This window comes from Narcine bancroftii, chromosome 9, assembly GCF_036971445.1.
Source record: "Narcine bancroftii isolate sNarBan1 chromosome 9, sNarBan1.hap1, whole genome shotgun sequence".
NCBI classification, from domain to species: domain Eukaryota; kingdom Metazoa; phylum Chordata; class Chondrichthyes; order Torpediniformes; family Narcinidae; genus Narcine; species Narcine bancroftii.
In genome coordinates this window covers 115,145,814-115,172,511 of record NC_091477.1, presented here as the reverse complement: position 1 = coordinate 115,172,511, position 26,698 = coordinate 115,145,814, and the positions used below count along the sequence as shown (strand labels likewise).

At 39.1% G+C, this 26,698-nt stretch overlaps 1 long non-coding RNA gene across 2 annotated transcripts in view; it reads right to left on the bottom strand.

Annotated features, from left to right (window-relative positions):
• Positions 1-16,514, bottom strand: part of LOC138743073 (uncharacterized) — a 22,885-nt gene extending 6,371 nt beyond the window's left edge. Inside the window, exons 1-3 of one of the 2 annotated variants that reach the window (XR_011344644.1) lie at positions 16,372-16,514; positions 15,615-15,730; positions 8,417-8,509 (exon numbers count right to left, since the gene is read on the bottom strand). This is a non-coding gene — a long non-coding RNA (uncharacterized lncRNA). Of the gene's footprint in view, positions 1-8,416; positions 8,510-15,614; positions 15,731-16,371 lie in introns of those variants that run through there. The other variant, XR_011344643.1, reaches the window with a different exon arrangement.
• Positions 16,515-26,698: the final 10,184 nt, after the last annotated feature.

Sequence of the window (26,698 nt, the reverse complement as noted above, 5' to 3'; positions counted from 1 at the left end):
TATTCTTCTATATACCAAATGTTTCTCTGTGTAATCATCTTTCCTGTGTTATTATTTCCTGCGTAATATTCCAGCAGGGTTTAGATGTACATTTTGCTATTATCTGCTCAATCAGGTATCCTGCTGCTTAAAAATTAGTGTTATAAGGATAATGTATAAAGATGACATTAGTATTCTTGCGACTTAAAATGATGCAAATCCAGAAACATCTGAAAGACAAACAGTCAGACTTGATGAGATCAGTTTTAAATGCAAGGAGATTAATCAGGGGATTTTATGCATGTCCCTCCCCCACCTCAAGTGATTTTCTCTCCATTGGTTCATGAAATTTACGTGAGGTACATTTTCTGATTTATTTATTTCAGGTTTCTCATATTCACAGTTCCTATTTCATCTTTGTCAAGATAATAAACATTTTTTTAACCCAGTAATGCAGTTAATGGTTGGATTATATCTTTGCAGTCAGCCAATAGGCCACAATTAGCTACCTTTGTTATTTTCCTGTTTTTTCCTCTCTTCACGTATCTGTTGAAGCGTCTCCCAACTCCCTCTCCAAATAACACATCCAAGTTGACAGTAATTTTTTTGCGATCCCCGTTATTAAGTAAGCAATGTCCTTGTGTGAACCCCGCTATTAAATACGAGCAACATCAGCGAGCACTTCAGAGCATGATTCATCAGCGATCCAAACGAGAGAAGTTGTATGAATCATTATTCATGATAGCAGAAGAATAAGTGAAATAAATGGGTGTTTCTTCGTTATCTCTGATTGCCTGCCCTTCTTTAAGGAAAAGCAGTCATCATGAGATACTGCAAGGAGATACAATGCTCATGGCCATGTCAAGTACATGCCAAGACCATCTTTGAACCTTTTTGGCTTTCATTCCAAATACCTTGAATCTGTTCTAATGTCACCAATAGGTCCAAAGGCAATGATATACTGTATATATCAGAATAAATAATATTCAAATATATTCGACTCTGTTGAACTTCAGTCCCTTCATTCTGTTTCATTTTTTACTGCATTGCTTTTGTCATTTGGGAAATTGACTTTGATTACTGTACCTTTCTTCTTTGTAGAATTGTATCCAGACTGCATCCAAACTATCTCCCCTTTAGAAGCTGTCCATGGTTTTACTTGCAAGACCTTGATCCTCATTTACTCAGAACAGATCTCTATTCATACCTCTGAAGTTAGTTCGATTGACATAAAAGTATAATCTAGGTCAGTGGTTCTCATACCACTTTAAGTATTCCCTATGCCATAGGTGCTCTGTGATTAATAAGGGTTTGCTAAAGGAAGAAAGAAAAAGTTTGATCACCTAATTGACTCGTTATGTGCACGGTTTCATAACTCCAAAGGAAATGGGCCAATGACAATTTTTCTAAAGCAAAATATTTCAGTAACAATTGGGTCTAGAGCAGTAATTCTCAACCTTCCCTTCCCACTCACATACCACCTTAAGCAATCCCTTACTAATCACAGAGTATGGCATAGGGATTACTTAAAGTGGAAAGATAAAGGTTGAGAACCACTGATCTAGGTTGCTCATCAAAATGATGGTATGATCACTATACCTTAAGTGTTTCTCAAACTGTTACGGCTCATTTTGTTCCTCAGATTCAGCTTCAAAAGGTTCTCCTTCCTTGATAGATCAGGAATATTCAGAACAATAAGATTCTCCTTAATGTACTTTAGAATTTACAACCAGCATCTCAATGTTCCGGCCTTCCGTTGCTTTAGACATGATAGAATGGGAGGATGAAAGGGAGAGGAGAGGCATTGCTTGTTGGGGAAGTATTATAACTGTGTTCAGACAGGACAGACCAGAGGGCTCATTGACTGAGGCTATATGGGTGGACCTGAGGAATGGGAAAGGTATGACCACACTCATCAGACTGCATTATAGACCACCCAATAGTCCACGATAATTAGAGGAGCAAATCTGTAGAGACAGCTGCAGGAAGCAAAAGGTTCTGATAATGGAGGATTTTAATTTTCCACATATATTGATTGGGACTCGCATACTGTAAAAGGGTTGGATGGCTTGGAGTTTGACAAATATGTTCAGAAAAGTTTTCTAAATCTCGAGTTCTCAACTAGAGAGAATCCAATACTGGATCTCCTTTTAAGGAACGAGATAGGACAGGTGACCAAAATATGCACAGGGGAATATTTTGGGTACAGTGATCATAATATCATTAGTTTCAAGTTAATAATGGAGAAGGATAGGTCTGGGCCTCGATTTGAGATTCATAATTGGAGAAAGGCTAATTTTGAGGAAATGAGAAGGAATCTAGAATGTGTGTATTGGGATAAATTGTTTTCAGGCAAGGATGTGCGAGGTAAGTGAGGACCTTCAAAGGTGAGAATATAGAGGTCGTTTTTTCCTGACGGGATCAAAGGCAAGGTTAATGGGCATAGAGAACCTTGGCTTTCAAGGGATATTAGGGATCTGGTTTGGAAGAAGAGAAGTGTATAGCAGGTATAGACAACAAGAAGCAAACGAGGTTCTTGAGTATAGAAATTGCAAGACAAATCTCGAAAGAAATCATGAAGGCCAAAAAATAAGACATGAAGTTGATTTGAGAAACAATTGGAAGAAAATCCTAAGGATTTCTGCAGGTATATTAAAAGTAAAAGGATAGTAAGGGGCACATTTGATCCCCTTGAAGATCAGAGTGGTTGGCTTTATATGGAGCCAAAAGAGATGGGGGAGATCTTAAATGATTTTTTTTTCGTCACTATTCACCCAGGAAACTGTCACTGTCACGGGAAGTAAGAAAAACAAGCAGTGAGGTCAAGGAACCTATACAGATAAAAGAGGAGAAAGTGCTTGCTGTCTTAAACCAAATAAAGGTTGATAAATCCCTAGGCCTTGACAAGATATTCCTTTGGACATTAAGGGAGGCAAGTGTAGAAATTGCAGGGGCTCTGGCAGAAATATTTAAAATGTGCTCAGCCACTGGGGTTGTGGGAGGGATTTCAGGGTAGCTCACATTGTTCTGTTGTTTAAAAAAGGCTCCAAAGTAACCATGGAATTTATAGGTCGGTGAACCTGATGTCAGTAAAAGGTGTTCTAAGAGATCAGGTATACAGTTATTTGGATAGCCATAAGCTGATTAGGGTTAGTCAACATGGCTTTGTGCGTAGTAGGTCTTGTTGATCCAATCTTATGGAGCTTTTCGAGTAAATTACCAGGAACGTTGATGAAGGAAATGTTGTGGATGTTGTCTACATGGACTTGAGTAAGGCCTTTGACAAGATCCCACGTGGGAGGTTAGTCAGAAGGTTCATGTGCTAAGTATTCATGGTAAAGTAGTGAACTGGATTCGACAATGGCTGGACGGGGAAGCCTGAGAGTAGTGGTGGATGATTGCTTCTCAGAATGGAGGCCTGTGACTAGTGGTGTGCCTCAGGGATCCGTGCTTGGACTAGTATTGTTTGTCATCCATAAAATGTAGTAAATTGGATCAGAAAGTTTGCAGATTACACGAAGATCAGAGGCGTTGTGGACAGTGAAGAAGATTTTCAAAGCTTGCAGATGAATCTGGACCATCTGGAAGAATGAGCTGAAAAATAGCAGATGGAATTTAATGCAGACAAGTGTGAGGTGTTGCATTTTGGAAGGACAAACCAAGAAAGGACATACATGGTGAATAGTAGGGCACTGAGAAGTGCGGTAGAACACAGGGACCTGGGAATACAGGTACATAATTCTCTGAAAGTGGCATCACAGTTTGATAGGGTTGTAAAGAGAGCTTTTAGCATATTGGCATAAATCAAAATATAGAGTTTAGGAGTTGGGATGTTATGATAAAGTATAAGTCATTAGTGAGGGCAAATTTGGAGTATTGTGTGCAGTTTTGGTCACATAATTATAGGAAAGATATCAATAAGATAGAAAGAGTGCAAAGAATATTTAATAGGATGCTGCCTGGACTTCAGCAACTGAGATACAAGGAAAGGCTAAACAGGTTAGGACTTTATTCCCTGGAGCATGGAAGAATGAGGGGAGATTTGATAGAGGTATTTAGAATTATGAGGGGGTAGACAGAGTAAATGTAGATAGGCTTTTTCCACTGAGGTTAGGTGAGATACAAACTAGAGAACATGGGTTAAGGGTGAAAGGGGAACAGTTTAGGGGGAACATCTTCACACAGAAAGTGCTGGGAGTGTGGAATGAACTGCCAGTTGAGGTGGTGAATGCGGGCTCATTTTAATATTAAGAAGAATTTGGACACGTTAATCATCCCTCATTGACTTATTCTGTGTGTGGAATCATAACTCCAAAGGAAATGGGCCAATGACAATTTTTCTCAAGCAAAATATTTCAGTAACAATTGGGTTTAGGGCAGTGGTTCTCAACCTTCCCTTCCCACTCACATAAGGGAAGAAGAAATCACCTTAAGAAATCACTTACTAGTCGCAGAGCACTTACGGCATAGGATTGACAAAGTTGTATGTGAATGGAAAGAAAAAGATTGAGAATTATCCTCCCTATTGATAACTGTCAGCCGGTCAGAAATGTTTTCTCTATTGTAATCTATATCATATTGCTCTACATACACTCACAATATTTTTTCATTTTATCGAATGATTACTGACACTATCCATAATTAAACAGTATCTATTCATTAATGGATATGACAAGGCATTTTTTTTAGTTCTTATTGCTAGCTTAAAATTGCTTTAAAAATGTGTAGGAGAATTTGTGAAAATTCTGATTTCCATCGGTCATTCATAACCCAGGTAAACCTTGCATGCTCAATGGAACCTGCTCCTAGAAAATAATTAATTACATCGGAATCAAATCCTACTTTTACCACATACAATTCTCTTCTTCCTCTTACCTTGAAAACACCACAAACCACAAGACTTAAACCTTTATTTGAGGACCTCAATTCATGCGAGGCCCCGTCTCTCCATTCTCGAATACCGTATATTTCGGTGTATAAGTCGTGTCGTGAAACCCAAAAGAATCTTTTCAGAAAATGGGGTTGACTTATACACCGGATCTACTTTTGAGCCCTTAAATTCAGCTCAAAATCCAATCTGCACTCATTGGCGTACAAATTGACCCTTGAAAAACCAATTCGGCTTATAAATCAACCTTTGAAAAACAAAAAAAAACCTGACGACTGCGACAGATTTTCATCGAGATTTTTATTGTAAACAACAACCCATTTAGAACCCTTCAAAATCACTCTCATTATCATGGTTTGAAGCAAAGATGGCGGCCAGCACATCCATCCTCTCATTGTCTAAACAGTCATCAAATGTTTCCGATATTTGCCAATCAAAAGTGATGTTTCTTCTCATTCCGTAATAATGAACGAGTGAAAACGTACAATTTGATGACCAAGAACTTTTGGTAGTTTTTGTGCAATTTTTGTTTTTTTTTGGCATAATACCAGATTTTTCCTCTTCATGAAATGATCGCACCAACCGACTGTCGCCTCAAAATTATCATTGAGGTCTGGGTGTGAAATTAGAGTAAAACCCTTAGCATCCAGTACTTGTGGGGATTGGTTGATGCTGGTTAAGCAAATTTTCCAGTTGCTTGAGATTGCATGTCTGACAAATCACTGGGGAGCACCAATTTTAAACTTACATATTTTTTAGCTATTTATTTTCTGCGATTTTCTTGTTGGTTACTTCCAGATAACGGGGGATTTTACTGTATAATGAATGATTTGTCATCAATTTTCATTTTATCTCTGCAGCCATTCCAGCTCCTCAGTCAACCTGGATTTTCACCCTTTCCCACATTAGGAATCTGTCTCCCTGGAGTGTCTGAGGAGACTCATTAGGAGTAATTTCTTTGGGAAGTTGTGAACTTTGACATGATAAAAAATAACTATAACTGGTCATCACTTAATTGGTTCCATTTCATACAACGGTTAAATTGAATTAAACATATATTTCATGCCTATGGAAGCCTCCAGATCAGATGGACAAGTGCAATGCTATGATTGCAATTAATCAAATACATCTTTTTTAAGCATTGTCATCAGGATTTTATGATTATTGATGATTTTTATAAAACAATTCTTGTACATAGAACATAGGAAGTAGGAACAGGAGTAGGCCAAAAATGGCCCATCGAGCCTGCTCCACCATCGAGCCTGCTCCGCCATTCAGCCACAGAATTTTTAAAATGGTTTCAAGTTCTTGTGCAGATTAATTCAAGGTCGTGAAACCGTGGAGGTCTGAGCCCAAGATGGCAGCGCCTGTGTTTGATGGCACTCATGAAGGGTTGCAGATACCGGGGAGCAGTGGACCAGAAATGCGAAGAGCACCCAACATCGAGAAGGAGAAGCATGGGAGATGATCCGACAGGGGAGGTGACCACAGCAGCGAACCAACGAGGGGCTTAGTGGCTGAGGGGCCCACACAGGCTGCGGGCAACGAGGTCGGGGGACCCGCAAGGGCTGCAGGCTGCTGAAGACTGGCTCATCGGGACCAGGTAATGTATGAGAGCCGAGATTCGAGAGGGCGCTGAGGGCAAGGAGGGCTCCCAAAGGGCCTGGGGCAATCTAGGGTTCCTGATTGTGTCGGAGGTTTGGAGCTGGAGCTCAGGTTACTGACGGATTGAACAGGAGTCTGTGGAGCTCGAGAGTACTGAAGAAACTCTCACTTGCTTCTCGTTCTCTCTTACTGAAAGGATGCTGGGCGGCACGTGGCAACTCTTGGTCTGCCTTACAGCCAGCAGAAGGAAATTTCATGTAATATTACATGTTCTGTCCTATTATATGACAATAAAGGAGTTTTTAATCTTGAATCTTAAAGAAATCTTGAATTTTTACTACAGAAGTTTAGTGGGAAAATACTGGATGTTACCCCTAATAACAGTCAGCATGTGGCAGCAAATATACCTTAGTTTTCTGATGTGAACATTAATTTTAACCAAGACCACTGAACTGTTTATTCAGACAAAATATCAAGACAGAACATTACGGATTCAATGTGTTGCCTTTCTTTTGATCCATTTTGTTTTAATTTGTTTACTTTCAGGGTGCACGTCATTGGCATTGCCAGTATTAATTGCCTCTCCTGAGTTTCCCTGGAACATTCAGGGTCAATTCCTTGGTGGTTTTTGTGTCACATATGTGCCAATCAGGGTAAGGATGTCAGCTTTCCACTCCCAAAGGATGTTTTCACAACAGTCCAGTACTTTCATGTTTACCATTACCAAGATTTGCATTTTTTTAAAGAAAAAAAAATCACATTTCCTAACTGATGTGATGTGAATCCGAATCATGAGCGTGTCACGAAATGCGTGTTTCACTGTAGAATTACAGTGCAAATATTGCAAGGCAAGTGCAAAATAAGAGGAAGTCTGTGGTTCATTGTCCACTAGGAAATCTGATGGCAGAGTGAACTTGTGCTGCTGGCTGTTTGTCCTTGGGGCTCTCTACCTCCTTCCCGATGGTAGCAGTGTAAAGAGGGTTATAGCCTGGGTGGTGAGAGTCCTTGAGGATCGAGGCTGCTTTCTTAAGACACCACCTCTTGTCTTTGATGGAGTGGAGACTGATGCCCGTGATGGCGCTGGCCGAGTTCACAACTCTGTCCTGTGCAGTGGCACCTCCGTACCAGAGAGTTCTGCAACCAATCTTCACAGTACCACTTGCAGAAATTTGAAAGTCTTTAGTGACATACCAAATCTGCTCAAACCCCTCAAGAAGTATAGTCACTGGCAAGCCTTCTTCGTTATTGCATCAACATGGAGCCCCCAGGACAGTTCCTCAGAGATGTCGACACCCAGGAACTTGGAGCTCTTAACCCCTTCCACTGCTGATCCCACGATGAGGACTGGTTCGAGTTCTCCTGATTTCCCCTTTCTGAAGTCCACAATCTTTGGTTTTGCTAATGTTGAGTGCAAGGCTGTTGTTGGGTACCACTCAACCAACTGATCTATGTCCCTCCTGTATGCTACCTCATTCAGCCAATGACCAAGATGTCGTTGGCATATTTGTGGATGGCATTTGAATTGTGCTTAGTCACATAATCATGGGTGTATAGCAAGTAGAGCAATGGGCTAAGCTCTGTGTTGATGAAGCTCATGTTTCTGGATTAATAACCCAGAAATCTGGCTGCTAGACTAGTACCTATAAGACCATAAAGCATAGGAGCAGAAATAGGCCATTCAACCCATTTGAGTCTGCTTCGCCATTCAATCATGAGCTGATCCATTTTCCCACTCAGGTTCACTGCCCATCCTTCTCTTTGATGCCCTGGCTAATCAAGAACCTATCAATCTCTGTCTTAAATACTTGCAATGACCTGGCCGCCACCACCACCTGTGGCAACAAATTTCACCGAGTTACCACTCTCTGGTAAGGAAATTCCTCTTCATTTCTGTTCTAATACCTCAACCATGACACCACTGTGCCTCACCAAAACTTACTTAATTTGGATGCAGAACCGCTGAGGAAGTGCGTCTCAGATGCAATCAGTGGAACCTCTGCCACGTATGTGTCCTTTTTGCAATCTTGCTTTCATTGTCTACAAATGAATAGACAGGATTTCATTTCTGACCTTTCCATCCATAGGGAATAGATGTTATTCTTCTGCGAAATTCTGTGATTAGGCCGCATGTGGAGTCAGTTCTGGGTAAACCTTAGCAAGGAGATTTGCCGAAGTAAAAGATAAATATTAGATGTTTAATATTGCCCATATTGATTTTTCTGTAATATCAGATTGAGAAAATGTAACTGAAGCTTTCAAGGTATTAAGGGGGAATCTTATAAAATGGATGGAGTGAAACAATTCTGTTGATTGGAAAGCTTAGAAGGATGGAAAAAAAACATTTTTTTTCAGAGGTGAAGCTGAAATACTTGACAAACGTTTGAATGACTTCTACAAATGACTCTTAATGGTGAATAAATTAAATTCTAGTTGATTTTTTAAAAATTTACTTTTTTGTGTACTGGTCCTAAATTCCATGAAGTTATGAAATGGGTTGGGAAAATATAAAAGAGATACAGCATTAGCCATTTGATCTCTCAGGTGCTTGCTGGCTTTTTATGTGCCATCCTATTGGTGTCCTTTCACACTCCCATCCTTAATGCAGTGTATTATTTGTTAATTTCTTCCCCCACCCTGAAAGGGGTTGCAAAATGGCAGATGGAATTTAACGTGGACAAGAGTGAGGTGTTGAATTTTAAGATGATGAACTGACACAGTAAATGGCAGGGCGCGACAGCAGAACAGAGGGAGCTGGGAACGCACAAACCTAATTTCTTGGAAGTAGTATCACAGCTGGATAGAGTCATAAAGAGTTCCGTTGGCACATTGGCTTTTATAAATCAAATATTGAGTGCAGGGGTTGGGATGTTATGTTGATGTCTAAGAAATTAATGAGGTCAAATTTGGGTTATTGTGTGTAGTTTAGGTCACCTACCTACCTAAAGATATCAATAAGATTGAAAAGGGGCAGAGAAAATTTACAAGGAAGTTGCCAGAACTTGAGGAGCTGAGTTATAGGGAAAGGTTGAATAGGTTCAGACTTTATTTCCTGGAGAATCAGTGAATGAGAGGAGATTTGATATGCAAAATTCTGAGGGTTATAGTTCATCCAAGCAGATAATTTTCCAATGAGGTTGGATGAGACAAGAACAAGAGGACATGATTTAAGAATGAAAGGGAACATTAGGGGAAACTTCTTCACTCAGAGACTAGTGGGAGTGTAAAATGAGCTGCAGCAGAATTTGTGAATGTGGATCTGATTTTAAAAAAATTAAAATAAATTTGGCTGGGAGGTTAGTGGAGGGTTAGAGTCCCAATGCAGGTCCATGAGGTAAGTGAGGAAAATAGTTTGGCATCGACTAGATGGGTCAAAGTGCCTGATTCTGTGCTGTAGATGTTCACACCACATTCATGTTCATGTGAGGCAACCACTCGAAGAAGGTCAACCATTGCTCAACAGAAGTATCGGATGTGGGACCTCATTGGATAGTTCCCAACATCCAAGGTGATGACAGAGGATTGCAGAGATATACAGCCTGTCTGTTCTTGTTTAGTGACCAAAGGATGAGCAAATCATCAGACACATTTGAAGAACAAGCACAATGGACAAAACTTTGACAAAGAATGGAATTTACTATGAAATATTTTCCTGTTTTCTGGTCATATTTGAAGCTTACATGCCTCATTAACAAGGGGAAAGGTTAATGAAATGATATTAATTTAAATCCTATGGGTGTGTGGGCACATTTTGGCAGCCGTTTGCAATTCCTTTGCTCATGAGTTATGGCATCAGATACATGTGGCAGTTTTAAATGTCTCCCACACATATACCAAATGGTTGTTAAGAGATCCAGTGCACATTCTCCTCTCTCTTGCCTGTTGAAATATGGGTGGGATAAAAGTGAATAAGGAATTGTTGCAGCCTTACCCTACAGTCAGGGAATGTATTCTTTTCTAAAGATCTGACCTGCCCAGCTGTGTTATAGGATTCTGTTCATTCCTCAACATCTTTGAAATGTTAGACCATTATACCCTGGGACCATTGACACAGGAAGTCTTTAGACACAGAAGAAAAACAGCCAAAGATTTTTTTTAAAAATGAGTAAATTCCTGAAAAACTTTACTAGCAGAAATACTTAAAGGATTTGCTCCTATATTAAAAAATACTGTATTCCATAAAAGAAACATTCAGTGTTTTTTTCTTCCTAGTTAGTAACATTGAAAACATCAGTATAAACAAGAGCACGACAAACTAAAGAAAGTTTCCAGATAATAAATTATATGTCATTGATTTATCCATATTATTATATAATTTTAGCATGAAATTTTTTTGTGAAAAATTCTAAATCTAAATCTGTAGGATTAGTTATGTTTGCAAGATTGAATGTACTTCATATCACCATTACAGTACAGAAAGAGGCCAATTTGACTCTTCTAGTCCATGCCAAACACCTTCTCCCACCTAGTCCCATTGACCTGCACCCAACTCTCAACACCTCTCTTGTATATATGCGTATCCAACTTTTACTTAAATATTAAAATCAAACCTGCATCTACCACTTTGGCTGGAAGCTCATTCCATACTCCCACCACCCTCTAAGTGAAAAAATTCACCCTCATGGTTCCCCTAAATTTTCCCCCTTCAATCTCAATCCATGTTCTCTTGTTTGAATCTCCCTTGCTGTCAATGGAAAAAAAACCTGTCCACATTGACTCTATCTGTCCCCTTCAAAATTTTAAATACCTCTATCAAATCACCCCTCAATCTTCTATGCTCCAGAGAATAAAGTCCCAGCCTGCTCAACATTTCCCTGCAACTCAAACCCTGAAACCCAGGCAACATTCTTGTAAATCTCCTCTGTGCACTCTCTCTATTCCGTTTATATCCTTCCTATGATTTGGCAACCAAAAATGCACACCACATTCCAAATTTGGCTTCACCATGACTTCCAACTTCTGTACTCAGTGCTCTGATTTATGAAGGCCAACATGCCCAATGCTTTCTTCACCACCTTATCTACATGTGACTCAACTTTCAGGGAATTATATACCAGAATTCCTAAATCCCTTTGTTCACCAAGGTCTAGATAAGCATACCATCAAAAACCACTGAAATGAAGAGGGTATAAAAATTGAAACTTTGTTTTACTGATATCTGGGGAAACTGAGAGTGCATCCTACGTTATCTCTGTAAAACGTCAAACAAAAGGGGACAAATTTCAAAGACGAACTTGCTTTCAGAGACACAGGATCTCAAGGGAAGATCAAGAAAAAGTTCAAATAGTGAGACAGTCACTATATTAATATCCCTACCACCATTCAAATTACTCCTTATGTTACTGAAAGACCAGTGTCTTCTTTGTTCACTTTTCAAATGGTCCAGGATTCCTGTCTTATCGTTTCCAAAGTGAAAACAGCATTTTGAAAGCTCTGGTGTTTAGTTGTGTTTCAAAATAAAATTTTAATTATGAAATAGCTCCCATAAAGGAGGATTTTTATTTTATTCCTGTAAGAATTAGATTTTGCACTCAATTAATGCCCAGTGTGTAAAACCATTCCGATAGGCCAGACATATTAGTTACATCAGATCTTCCCAATGACTCAATCATTGCATTAAAATCTAGAGTACACATTTTTCATGAAAAGTAACAGATGTTCTTGGCTTATCTTCAGCCATCGGAAGAAAACTATGAAATATTACATGCAACATGCAGCTTTCTTCAATTAACATCACTTACACTAAGACTGGAGTATCAAATAGAGGCAGAACAAAGAACCAAAAAAACTGAGCACTTTGTGAGAAATTATTGCCTTCTCCAACTTGAATCCAATAATGTTGTCACTCCTCATTATAGCTTTTGTTATTCATGTGTTTTACATGTAAAAACACAGTGACTTTGGTGTAAATTACATGCGGGTTGGATTTTAATAGCGACTCCAGCTTCACAGGAATATTTTTTTCAAGTGTAAGACTTTATTTTGCCTATATCTGTGGCTCATCTCTAAAGACTGCTGAAGGTAACTAAATGATCCTGGTTCCATGCAAACTAATGATCGATAAAGGACATCTAACAGATATTACAAACATACAAACTCTAGGATCTAGTTGGAAGTTTAGAACTGAACCGAAAGAGCATAAGAAAGAGGAGCAGGAGTTGGCCATCCGGCCCATCGAGCCTGGTCTGCCATTCAATGAGATCATGGCTGATCTGATCATTGACTCAACTCCACCCACCTGCCTTTTCCCCATATCCATTGATTCCTTTTTTTATGTAAAAATCTAACTGAATCTTAAATATGTTTAATGAAGTCGCCTCAACTGATTCCCTGGCAAAGAATTCTACAGATTCACTACTCACTGTGAAAAACAGTTTTTCCTCATCTTTGTCTTAAATCTACTCCCCTGAATCTTGAGGCTATGTCCTTTAGTTCTGATCTCACCTACCAGTGAAAACAATTTTCCTGCCTCTATCTTATCTATTCCTTTTATAATTTTATATGTTTCTATAAGATCTCTCCTCATTCTTCTGAATTCGAGTGAGTATAATCCCAGGCAATTTAGTCTCTCCTCATAGGTCAACCCCCTCATCTCCGGGATCAACCTGGTGAACCTCCTCTGGACTGCCTCCAAGGCCAGTCTATCCTTCCTCAAGTATGGAGGCCAGAACAGTACCTTGTACAGTTGCACCGTGACCTCCCTGCTCTTGAATTCAGTTCCTCTAGCGATGAAGGCCAACATTCCATTTGCCTTCTTAATAACCTGTTGTACCTGCAACCCAACTTTTTGCAATTTATGCACAAGCCCTCCCAAGTCCCTCTGCACAACAGCATGCTGCAGTTTTTCATTATTTAAATAATAATTTGCTCTTCTATTTTTCCTACCAAAGTGAATTTAGCATTGGCTGTCCAGTGTTAATTTGGGATAACGTGCCCAGCTCTGTTATAAAACTAGTCGCCATCATATACCAAATTTATGGATATCACAAGAAACACAAATAGACTGGACATTGTAAGGCTACTTACACAAGGAATTAAAGTATCGTTGCAAGGGAGCCTTGCATCGATTTGAGCTTGCAAATTCAATTACCTCACATTTTTCACCATACAAAAGACATGGGGTAAACCATCAGCTCTCATGTCTGAAACATCAGTTTCTTGAATGAGCAAATAACCACAGACACTGCCTTACTTCGACGTTTTCTTGCATTATTTTTATTTATTTTTAAGGTATTTTATCTAAATGTTTGCATCGTGACGCTGCCACAAAACAACAAATTTCATGACAATAAATTCTGATTCTGTTCCTGATTCAGGAATCTGAGTTTTGTGCTTGATATTAGTTTTGTTTTTAAAATTTAGACAATCAGCCAGTAACAGGCCATGAGCTCGTGCTGCCCAATAACACCCAATTGACCTACAACCCCCAGTACATTTCGAATGCATAAATTTATCAGAATTATAAAAGATTCTACGCTTGTAGAAGATGTCATCCCAGATAGCCATTGAAATGCACAATTCTTTCTTTTACCTATTCTCCACAAAATGTACTAAGCCAATAGCTTTGCTTTCTTGTTTCTGGGATACAAGTGTTGCTGAAAGGGTGAATGTTTATTGCCCATACTTAATGTTTTCAAGTAAGTGCGGAGATCCCGCTTCATAAACCATTTTGGAGCCTCTAACGTTGGTGGAGAGAGATAGAGTTTGGATTCATTGATGATTAAGGAGTGGCGATGTGTTTCCATGTCAGGATGGTATGTGACTTTGTAGAGAACTCCAAAGAGAGAATATTCCTTGTTCCTGCTGTCTCCCTACTTCTTGGTGATGAAAGTTTGGGTTAGGAGGTAAAATCAGAATAATCTAGGCAAGTAACTGTAGGGCATTTGTAGATTGTAAACAGTGTTCTAATTATGGAGATGTTGAATACTTAGAATAGTAGATGCATTCCAAAATATGCAGTCTATTTTATCTTGATTGTTGTAGGGAGTTTGTACGTTCTCTGTAAAGAATTTGTACATTCTCTCCATGTCCGCATGGGTTCTCCTGGGGGTCCTGCTTTCCTTTCACCATTCAAAATGTACTGGCGTGTAGGTTAATTGGGTGTAAATTTGGCAGCACAGACTCATGGACCAACATAGCCCTATTACCGTGCTGCGTGTCCAAATAAAAAAATGTATAAATTTGTTAGGGCTTCATTTGCTCAGGGAAGCAATGATTATCCCATCACACTCCTCAATTCCATGGATCAAAAATGTTTAGAGGGGATATAGGTTCAATTCAGGCTAATGGGCCTAGTTTGGATGGCCAGAAGGACCTGTTCCCATGCTGTTGAACTTTCTGCCTCTATGACTCCATTGTGCTTATGTAGAATGAAAGGCTGTTGAAATTCAGGACTGAATCAGACAGCAGGTTAACAAACATTTGATCTGCCCTTGAAGTTCAGAGTATTTATGTGGCTAGACTGGTTTAGCTTTGTTCATGCTAACCCTCAAATTATTGAAGGTTCAGAACTTAGTGATAGCAAATCAATTGCATGTCAAGGGCAGATAGTTAGACTTTCTTGTATGTGCTCATTGTCTATGTCTTATACAGCATGAATGTTATTCAACAACTACCACTCTTGCCTATAAATTGTCTGAATGACGCACTGAGCCATTACTGCTTCATTTTTCTGGGTAGTTGTGTACAGGTTATGGAGGTGGCAATGCACAGTTCAGAACTAGGATCCAGAGAGTTATAAATTCAGCCAGCACCATTATGAGCATTAGGCTCCCCTTCATTAATGATATCTTTAAGACGAGGTGCCTCAAGAAAGCAGCCATCTATCATCAAGGACCCTCACCACCCAGATCATGCACTTTTTTCATTGCTACCATCAGGAAGATGTTACAAGGGACCTGAAGACACACACTCAATGTTACAAAAACAGCTTCTTCTCCTCTGCCATGAGATTTCTAAATGGACAATGAACACTACCTTGCCTTTTCTCTTTTTTGACACTAATTACTTATTTTGTTTTAATTTATGTAATTCTAATTTTATTGTAGTTTTGCACTTCGTTCTGCATCATACTGCTACTGCCAAACCAAAATATGCATGGCACATGTTCACGACAAAAAAAAAAACTAAAACTGATTCTGATTACCTGACGTCATGATGGACAGTTGTTGATGAAAGTGTTGAACAAGGAGGTTGTCAGAAGGAACTTGTGCACCTCCTGCAGATTCCCCACCAAGTCCTACACCATGCTGAGCTTTTGTTCTGGAATTAGACGGATTCAGTGGTAAGTTTTGTCGATGGGATAAGCTTTGTATTTACAATGCAAATACACTTGACTATCGGCATGGCCGACGGAGACAAGTTTCTGTCAGAAGTGCCTGATGGAACTCTGAATTAAAAGAAAAAGTTTTGTTTCACCGGAAACAGTTTCTCTCTCCACATTATCTATTTGTATTTTGTGTGGTAGGATTAATTGGATTATGTAGATTAGTATTCAGGTTAAACAAAATGAATAAAATCAGTACCACAATTTCAGTAATGTGTTCCTGACAGCAAGAAGTACACCTACGCAAATTAGCATTAAAAATGTATAGATATGTTAGAAATTGTAAAGTCTGAGCATATTGATCCTCTTTCTCTATATTTCATGACAAGCCATAAGAACATACTATCTGTGAATGAGGAGATTAAAGACCAGGTGAGAGATGAAATATAGTAGATTAGATGCAGTGAAACTGACCACATAACTGAAAACTGCTTAAAAAATACTGATTTTTGTTTACAAACAATACCGTAATGTCATTGCTTCATGGCCGAGCCTATTTTTTCCTTTTCGGTTCAGATAGTTAAGAGCTGCAGAGCTCAGTCTGAACAAAATGTTAAAACTTCAACTTAATGCTCACAGAATTTCTCAGAAGCAAAATGCGACCCCGGACAGAAGTCAGAAGGTCTTGAAATGTGACTGAACAGCATGACAGTTATTTCTACATCCTCACAGTTCTTGAAAGGGACTATGAACAGTATCATTCCCAGAAGCTGTGTTGGGAGATTTTTCAGAAAACTTTGATGGAATTTTCTTACACAATTTGTTTGTGAAATCATCAATTCAGTTGGTGATGTATCTTTACCTTTACTACATAAAAGCACAGTTGGACCTGTAGAATTTCTCCAGCATTTGTGTGTTTTTTTTTCACTTAACTACGGTGTCAACAGAATCCTGTGTTTTATCTCCTAAACTTTGGAGCTGGTCATTCATGGAAGCCACTCTGAGGCTCCTGATATTTGCAGCCATATGGACGCTGTGCACGATGAGGTACATTGTGTGAGAGAGTGATAGAGTGAGGTCAGGTGGTGAGGGAGATACAGAAAGGAAAGGGAAGTGTGCTCCAGAGATTCACTGTCCAATGTCTGGTGGTCACCACTGGATCCACATTTTTGTTCTTATTTATTGAGGGAGGGGGTAGATTAGATGTCGGTTTTAGTTTTCTTTTTTTTTCCATTTTATTTTTATTTGGCTTAACTCACCAAATGGGTTTAACATGGTTTCACAGATCAATTCAAATTATTGTTTCTTATGTTCATTAAGGAATTCTCCTCTTAATTTCATCTTTGTGTGTGTGTGTGCTTACATGTATACAAATGATTTGTTACGTGCTTTCTTTTCTAAAACTCTGTAAGATTATATGTTAAACTCAATAATATATTTTAAAAAGAAAAGGGAAAGAAGAAGATGAAGAAGACGAATGACATGGCAGCGCAAGGGGAAGTTGAGTGGGTGGAAGTGTGGAGGATGCAGGAGGTGAGGGTATATTAACCATGTGCGTGTGCATATGTGAGAGAAAGAGAGGGTGATATATATGAGAGGGAGATATATTTATATATTATGAGTAACCGAAATTGGATTCTCAGTTACCTGAAATATTTTTACAATCTCAGATAAATGAGGATATCTGAAACAAATCAGAAATCCTCATTTATCCAAACTTTTTCAGAGCCGAACTGACCAGGGATCTCAAGCTCCCAGGCAGGAGTGACACCCTTAGGCTCTTGTGATCGGCGGTGGCAGGAATTTTAAAAAATGATTTTAAACATTATTTTAATGCTTAAAAAGCCTTCCCTTGTTGTTTGTTGTTGTTTAAATAGAGTTGCAAGTGCTTTGCAGTTCCTACTCGGCTGTTGTTTTACAAAATGACCAGTTCTCCAAAAATCTGTTCATTCGAAATGTGAACAGTCCCGACCATTTCTGATAATCGGAGTTGTACTGTATATTGTTACAAACTAACAACCCTTTTAACTATTTTTGGGACTAAAGGGATTTTATTTGCACTAACACCGGAACAGCAATATAAAATTCACCAGACAATGATAAATTTAAAATAATAGTTTTGTTAATTACACTATGAACAGCATTACATTTCTTACTTATCTCTAAACTTACTTAACTCTAAACGTAACCCCCACTGTGTGTAAATGTATGTGTGTGTAATTAAAGTCCCACTCTGAAAAGTCAATCTTTAAATGTTCCTCATCATTTTACTCTTGCTTGAAGGTCTTAAATTCTCAGTTCATAAATAATTATAAAGCACTTTTAAACATTATTTCTTCAGGTCTCTTTACTCATAATATGGCTATTTTCTTCCATGCTTAATTCACAAACCAGACAATGGTTAAATGAAGTGGCCATACATAAAAATAGACCCAGTAGAAGTCTGTCCTCTTTTCTAAAGAGACAGCAAAATGGTCTACCTTATTTCAAAAGGCACCAATTCGGTGTTTCCCTTTTCCCAGGAGTTACACACATCAACAGCATCAATTCTGGTTACTGTAAATCAACCCTATCTTTCACAAGGTTTCAACCCCTGTGTCACAGGGGTTTTGACTTCTGTACTCTCCAAACTGAACTCTTCCAAACCTGAACTCAAAATGTCAGAATTTGGTAATATCGTTCTCCAAGTCATGTGACAGTTGCATGATTGATGAGGTCAACATGAATTATATGAAACCACATGACCATCAATTTTATTTCTACCAAAATTCTGTTCCTTTTTCAAAACCATTTCATATCCATAACAACCTCTGACCTCATCGCTGTTCAAGAAGCTTCAGTGGCCTTGATTAAAAACAGATGGCTTCCTTCAAATATTCTTGAATAATTAAGACCCACTTGAAATCCATTAGCTATGTCTGTCCAATATGCTGCAACTGTGAGAATGAACACTCTTAGAGTACAATGGTGTATCTGCAAATGTGCTGTGACCTGTGTGTTTAAAATGCTAATATGTTACCTTGTCCCCTGTAACCACCCACACTAACTTACTAAGAATACAGATACAATAATATTAACTCTACAATTTAGTTTACTAAGATATTTTTACAAAAGATATATAGTTCAACATGAAATTAAAGGTTAACACAAATCGAGAGAGAGCGAGAGAAGCAAGAGTGTGAGACAGAGAGAGTGGAAAAGTATGGGAGAAAAAGTGTGTGAGAGAAAGAGAGAGGGGTAGTGCGCATTTGGTCAGCTTGTACCCTTTTCCATTGGATCATGTCTGTGTGGTAACCCCAGAGAGCAAAGTCTGAGACATGGTTAAAAACTGTCAGAACTTGGCAACATCGAATCCTCAGTGTGTGGTCTCACTAATACCTTGCACAGCTGAATCATGAAATCCCAACTTATGTACACTATACCCCACCTTATGAAAGGTAGCATGCCAAATGCATTCTTCTCCAACTTTTTTCATCCTGAGTTGCCACTTTCAACGAACTATGCCACTATACCCTTCGGTCTCTCTGTTTTACAATATTCTTCAGAACACTACCATTCACAGTGCAAGTTCTGCCCTGATTGAATTACCAAAATGCACCACCTCACACTTGTCAGGGTTAAATAAATTCCATTTGTCTCTTATTGGCCCATCTTTACAACTGACCTTGTTCTTGTTGCACTGTTCATTACACTTAGTCCTAGTTACAACCGTAATGGGGACAGAAGGATTGGTTGTAACTCGGGTTGGTTGTAAGTTTGGGAATGGGCCCTTGGGCTGCTACGGGGAATGGGGCCCGAGAGCTGCCATGCAGAATGGCGCCCTCAGGCTGCCGGGGGGACCGGGGACCTCGGGCTGCCATGGGGATCACTGTATACAGTACTTTTAATACAAAATATGTACTTTTACAGTAGTTTTAATAAAGATTTTTAAATAAATTTTGTTCGTATGTGCGGGCGAATGTAACCATGTAGGTCGGAAATTGAGGACTAGCTGTACAGCCTTTGTCACCATTTTCAGTGAAATCCAGATGATGACAAACAGCAGTGGATCCAATAACATTCTCTGCGGCACACCATTGGACAGAGGCCTCCAATTATAAAGCACCCTTCCACAATTACTCTCTGCCTCCTTCCATGAATCGAACAGGCCAGCTCACCTTGGACCCCATGTGATGTAACCTTCCAGATCAACTAGCCAGTCAGGGCATTATCCATGGAACCACATCTCAAATAAAGGCATCTCAATATCCAATCACAGCCTGTGGCCATTTGCGAAGTTCAAGACCCTAAATTGGGCAGCAGTGATCTGTATCCCTCTGTACACCTTGACATGTGCACTCACTATAGCAGGCATTTCTAAAACACCAGGGGATGTCTCACAAATGAAGTCTGCACCAAATCCTCCTAATTCATGAGGAAGAAAAACAAACCAGTGTCCTCTTTCAGGCCAACGTCACCAGCATTGAAGCAGACTATTTTGGTTACACAGCTGTCGTACTCATAATCTTATAACAGCAAAGAATTATCCAGCGGACAGAAGAAACATCAAAACATCCTTAAAATCTGAAATATTCTGTCAGGATCTGGGAATCCTAGTCCAATTTTTTTTTTTCCAAAATGGAGAAGCATCATTTAAGATAGACTTAAGTCTATTCATTTGGAATGCACAAAAGTCCAGCTTAAACAGTAGGAGTGCACCAACTCCCAAATTGCCGATCCCACCAAGTAGCTCCCAACCCATCTGTGACAGAGCTGTGGATCCCATGTTGGTGCTTCATCAGGCCACCTCAGAAATGGAGTGGAAGAAAATGATCAGTGTTGAGGAATTGCCGGAAGGAAAGTCAATGTCACAGACAAGCTTGATGTCAGATGTATCAAATGGAGACTTGGGACTAGAAGTAGGCAGCTCCTCTCATACGTTATTTTGCAAAGTGAGCAGAAATCAGCAGGGAAGCTTACCTTGCACAAGGCCACATGGTGTCCCAATGTGTCTCCCCATAGACAATGAGTTCTTTGATGTGACTGAACAGTTGTGTCTCAAGACGGCTCGGCATATCACAACATGTAGGCACAAACATTTGTACCTTCCTATACAGCACCTTCGAATTGCTGTCAAAATCACGGCTGCTCTCAACATTTTTGTGTGAAGCTCTTTTTCTTCAGGACTCCGTTCAAGACATTGGAATGTTCTTACAGTCAATGATGCACAATACCAGAGTTCAGCTGTCTTGGAAGACTATTGCCTAATCTTAAAAAAGCCCATCAGAATTTGACGCTACTCTTTTTGGATAGATTTGGTTATTTATTTAGAATGGATTACAGGAATGAAATTTTCACAAAACACAATGCTATTTTTATGAGGTAATATTGAAAGGATAAAACCAAAATTGAAAATTTCTATATATCAAAAAGAATTTTAAACATTTGCCTTAGCAGTAGCAAGAAAATGTATAGCAGTAACGTGGAAATCAGAATTATGGAGCGATGGAACGCAGAAATGCGCAGCAGTGTTCCTCTTGAGAAAATTACTTGTAATCTGAGTAAAAAACATGATACATTTTTTTAAATTTGGCGCCCATATTTACAAATGGAGGGAATTAATTTACAGATGTTTTCCCTAAGCTTCAAACCTCGTTATTCTCCTTGGAAGTATTAAAAAATAGAAATAATGAAAACTGTGTGGTGGGGGGTGAATGACAACCAGTTTTCTATTTTTCTTTTCCTACTTTTGCTTATTTTTCTTTCTCTATGCTTTTTTCTTATTTTCAGTTTTTTTTCTTTTCTTTGGTTTTGTTTAGGAGGGAGAGGGTTGGGGGCTGTATACTATGTATAATGGATTTGATACTATTATTTGACTACTGTATTTTGCATCTGGCTATGATTACATGTATGGAAAAAAGTTAAATAGCATTTAAAAATAGAATCAACCAGTCTGTGCCACTTCCTGGGTTTTCTTCGTTGTGGACCAATGACAGTGTGCATTTGCCAATCAAAGAATCCCAGATAACTCAGGAGTATTAATCAGCCACAGGGGCTCGTAGTCCATCGATGTGCCATGGGCCCACAGCCACAAGAAATAACTCCGCTCAGATCTGAACAAGATTCTTCAGCAGCCTTCAGATCCCTTGTTGGGCAGCAGCACTTTTTTTTTTTTAATCTCTGCTCACCTCCAAGCAGATTTCTCAGCTGGCTATTTTGATGTAAAGGTTACCCTGCTTAAGGCATATCTTTTGATATCTGCGAGGAGTTCAGCCAACAGGGGCCAGAAACAGTAATAACCAAACCCACCAAACAAACAGAAATTTCATCGAACAAGCCGTCGGTGGGCTGAAGATGAGCTTCAGGGCTTGGATAGAACTGGAGGTGCCATAAATATAAATCATTCAGAGTACAATGCACAATGATGGTGGGTGAGGATTTGAATACAAAAGTTATGATGTCGTGTTCCATTTGGATAGGGTGGAAGCAAATTATATCTGGAAAATGGTGTGTCCCTATTTCAGGAGTTTGTGTTGTCACAGGGAAGGTCAAAGGTTTGTCAGAAAGATTGTATGGATGAGCTTGGCTAATGGGGTGGAGGGAGATAGAAAATAAGTGTGTGCTCGGAGGTGCAGCGAGATCAGAAGGGCAGAAGAAAAAATATTTTGAAGGGGAGGATAATGGGGACAACTATTAATGGTATTTAACAGGGGAATCTGCAAAACTGGAACCTATCTTAAAATGAGTCTGCTGGAATCTTCACAGTACAACTTCCTGGTAATGGCCCAGGTGAGCTCAAGCTTTTACCTAACTGTCAATGGATTGAACCTGCTACTGAAGGCCAGGTCCTTCATTTGAATCCATTTGCTCCTTATAGAATCATGCAGTTATAGAGTCTGTGCCATCCATAAACCACCCATTTAGACTGATTCTTCACTGCATATTTTATTTTTCTCAAGATTTCATCCACTCCTCCCAGCTTCCACCTCTCATTCTAAATACTAGAACTAGAATCAGAATCAGGTTTACTGTCATTACCATATTTCACGAATTTCGTTATTCTGAGGCAGAGGTATTGTGCATTACAGATGCAAAATTTCAATAAATTATAGTTATGTAAAATGCAACATTTAAATATAAATAATTAGCACCAAAAGAGAAAAAATTGAGGTTGGCCTTCTAGGTTCATTGTCTGTTCAGAAGTCTGATGGTGGAAGAAGCTGATTTTGTAATGTTGGGTGCACATCTTCAGGTTCCTGTACCTCCTTCCTGGTGGCAGCAGTGAGTAAAGGGCATGTCCTGAGTGGTGAGGGTCCTTGATGATAGATGCTGCTTTCCTGAGGCACTGCCTCTTAAAGATGTCATTGATGGAGGGAAGACTAACGCCCATAATGACACTGGGCAAAATAACAAACCCCTGTAGCCTTCTGAACAGTGATGCAAGGAGTCAGAATGCTCTCCATGGCAGATCTTTAGAAATTTGCAGGAGTCTTTGGTGACTTACAGACTCTCATCAAACTCCTAAAACTCTAGGAGCTGTCTTTGGCTTGGCTTCGCGGACGAAGATTTATGGAGGGGGTAAAAAGTCCACGTCAGCTGCAGGCTCGTTTGTGGCTGACAAGTCCGATGCGGGACAGGCAGACACGATTGCAGCGGTTGCAAGGGAAAATTGGTTGGTTGGGGTTGGGTGTTGGGTTTTTCCTCCTTTGCCTTTTGTCAGTAAGGTGGGCTCTGCGGTCTTCTTCAAAGGAGGTTGCTGCCCGCCAAACTGTGAGGCGCCAAGATGCACGGTTTGAGGCGTTATCAGCCCACTGGCGGTGGTCAATGTGGCAGGCACCAAGAGATTTCTTTAGGCAGTCCTTGTACCTTTTCTTTGGGGCACCTCTGTCACGGTGGTCAGTGGAGAGCTCGCCATGTAACACGATCTTGGGAAGGCGATGGTCCTCCATTCTGGAGACGTGACCCATCCAGCGCAGCTGGATCTTCATAAGCGTGGACTCGATGCTGTCGACCTCTGCCATCTCGAGTACTTCGACGTTAGGGGTGTAAGCGCTCCAATGGATGTTGAGGATGGAGCGGAGACAACGCTGGTGGAAGCGTTCTAGGAGCCGTAGGTGGTGCCGGTAGAGGACCCATGATTCGGAGCCGAACAGGAGTGTGGGTATGACAACGGCTCTGTATACGCTTATCTTTGTGAGGTTTTTCAGTTGGTTGTTTTTCCAGACTCTTTTGTGTAGTCTTCCAAAGGCGCTATTTGCCTTGGCGAGTCTGTTGTCTATCTCATTGTCGATCCTTGCATCTGATGAAATGGTTTACAGTAGCTAAATAACTTTCCAAACCACCTACCTTTGGAATGTGAGAAGGAACACACTTCTTGGTGTGTCAAGGAAAGTTGCAAGAACTGACTGCATTCCATTGTGCAATCCAAAAACTTCAATAACTCTCAGGCCAGATTTGGCTCATTTTTCCTCCATATTCTGCCCAGCTCTTTGTTGTGCAACTGACCATCTATTAACTGGCTCTTAAATGGTGGGGTTTAACTCGAGTCCTGTATGTCATCCACACCCCCACTCAAATTGCAAAAAATCCTGGTATAAAAATGTTCTTGTTTGTTAGAGTGAAATGTGGGCTGCATTCACCTTGTACATTTGGCTATGTTGGTGTCCCAGGGAACCAATTAAGAAAGGTCCATTCAATACTTGGATAAGAGTTGAGCATAAGTGCCCAAAGACAACATTTTCCTCATTTTTTAATGTAAAGGCTGAGTTAAAATGCCATTGACAAAGATGTACCTCGAAACATATTTAAGTTGGGTTCTGCTCAGGGCACTTTATCCCAACAGTTGGCACATCCCACTTTTCTTCTGAAATGTAGCCTATGAATCCAAATTTCAGGAATAAAGCAGAATTCACAGAAAATGCAGTGTATAAACATTGTCTAAACACTGCAGCTTAAACCTTCAGATTTGTTACTCCCACACTTCAGAATGTTAAAATTCGGCTCCATTAATTCATGCTGAGTTGAGTAGCTGTGATAACATTTGACAGGCATTTAGATCAGGTGACATTCTGCTTTCCTTAAGTTATTTACTACTTTCTTGTATTCCAGTTTTGAACCAGTTTATTATGACAAATATAATATTATGACATTAGTTTAAAATAATTTTTTGTTTGACTATTTTGAGATTTCCAGTTTTCTAATTATGCAGGTAAACAATATCATCAAATAAATTTATTTCATTGTACACACCTATACTTTCCAAATTGAATTAGGTTATGATATATTTTAAAAAATGGAAATATATTTTGGCTATCCATGGCACCTGAATAGTGATTGAGGTTTACTGAACGCCCATAAATTGACTAACCTTATTAATTGAGCTTCAATTGGGAATTTCCATCATAAATGAAGGATGAGGATTGATACATTGCAAGAATAAACGACTCAGGGAGGTTGATGCAGGAACTGCACTGACACCTCGAGTGGAGCAGTAGTCTGTGCACCAAACAGCTGGAAGCTGACATGTTGCAAACAAAAGAAAAGGCAAATACGATGGAAAAGAAAGTTGAAGGAATCTACTGTTGAATGAAATTTTAAAAAGAACGACATTCAGCAGAACGACCTTTCATATATACACTTAGCAGAATGATGTAGAATTCACGCGAACTCTTTCCAAAAGTAATTGTGCGGATTTCTAATTTAGCAGAGAATAATGCTTGTTGATAGATGACACTTGAATATCACGAGAGATGTCCATTTAGACATTCGTTGATATTCATCTAATTGCTTTCCCTAAACCTTTCTCATGGCTTTCAGATGTTTCTCTCCAAATATTTCTCTGACTTTTAAAACCTATTCTTCAAACTTAATCCAATTCTTTAATAGCCTCCAAAATAAAAACAATATTCCTTTTTCATTTTTATCCTGATTTTGGGCAGAAGAATTTTGTCAATTTCTCTTGTGAATCTCCCGTCCTAAACAAGGCCTCGAAGGAATTTCATCTATTGATGTAAAATTCCTCCTCTAATAAAATGTGAATAATATGACATCATTTTAACCCCTGTGCGATACATTTCATTGTATATCATTGGAAAGACAGTGGGTCTCCTATTTCAATTTCAATACTCTTTCAACTCCTCTATTGCAGCCAGCAACAAATGTCGATTGTAAAAATAACAACGCAAAGGAGTCTTTGTATTCTATTACGATTAATTCAAATTTCTTGTTTCTCATGCTAAATCTATTTTGTAGCTTGCATTTTGTGTTTCTGTCCATCATTCACTGTCATTTATACATGCATCCAAATGTTATTGCAGAGTCAAATAACATTCGTTTCAAAATAGGTGGCTGTAGCTAAACTTTTGTTAGAGTACATGCACACCTAACTAAGTAGGTGTGCATGTGTGAGAGATGCAATACAAGGAGAATCTCGACATTTAAAGACTGGATTCAGATTTTTAAAAATTTATAATGATGAAAAATTAAATACTAAATTTTCTGATCAAAGTATGAACCAGTTTCAAACTAAGAGTTCAACTGTACCCTTTGTTAGTATCTATTTGTACTGAACTATTTTCTTTTTGAAATTATTCTGGAGGTAACATATGCATGACTTATGCATGACTGTTCTGTTATGCATATGTTACCTCCAGAATCATTTCAATCCAGTACCAATACTGATAGATGTTAAGTAAATAGATGACAGTAAAATTGAAAGAATTTAATTTGCAATGTCATTGTAAATGGTGATTGAAGTTTTCTGAGTTCCTATTTAGGTTTGCCAGGTAATATCACAACAAAAGCATCATTGCAGAACGGTAACACTCGGGAAGTATGTTATAAAAATAATGATAGTTGACTCTTGACCATGAGTTTGAACATAGGATATTACTCAAGATATATCCATTTCGTCATCCATAAATATACTCTTAATTTAATTGCTTTCCCTAATCCTTTCTCATGACTTTTGAATGTTTCTTTCCAAA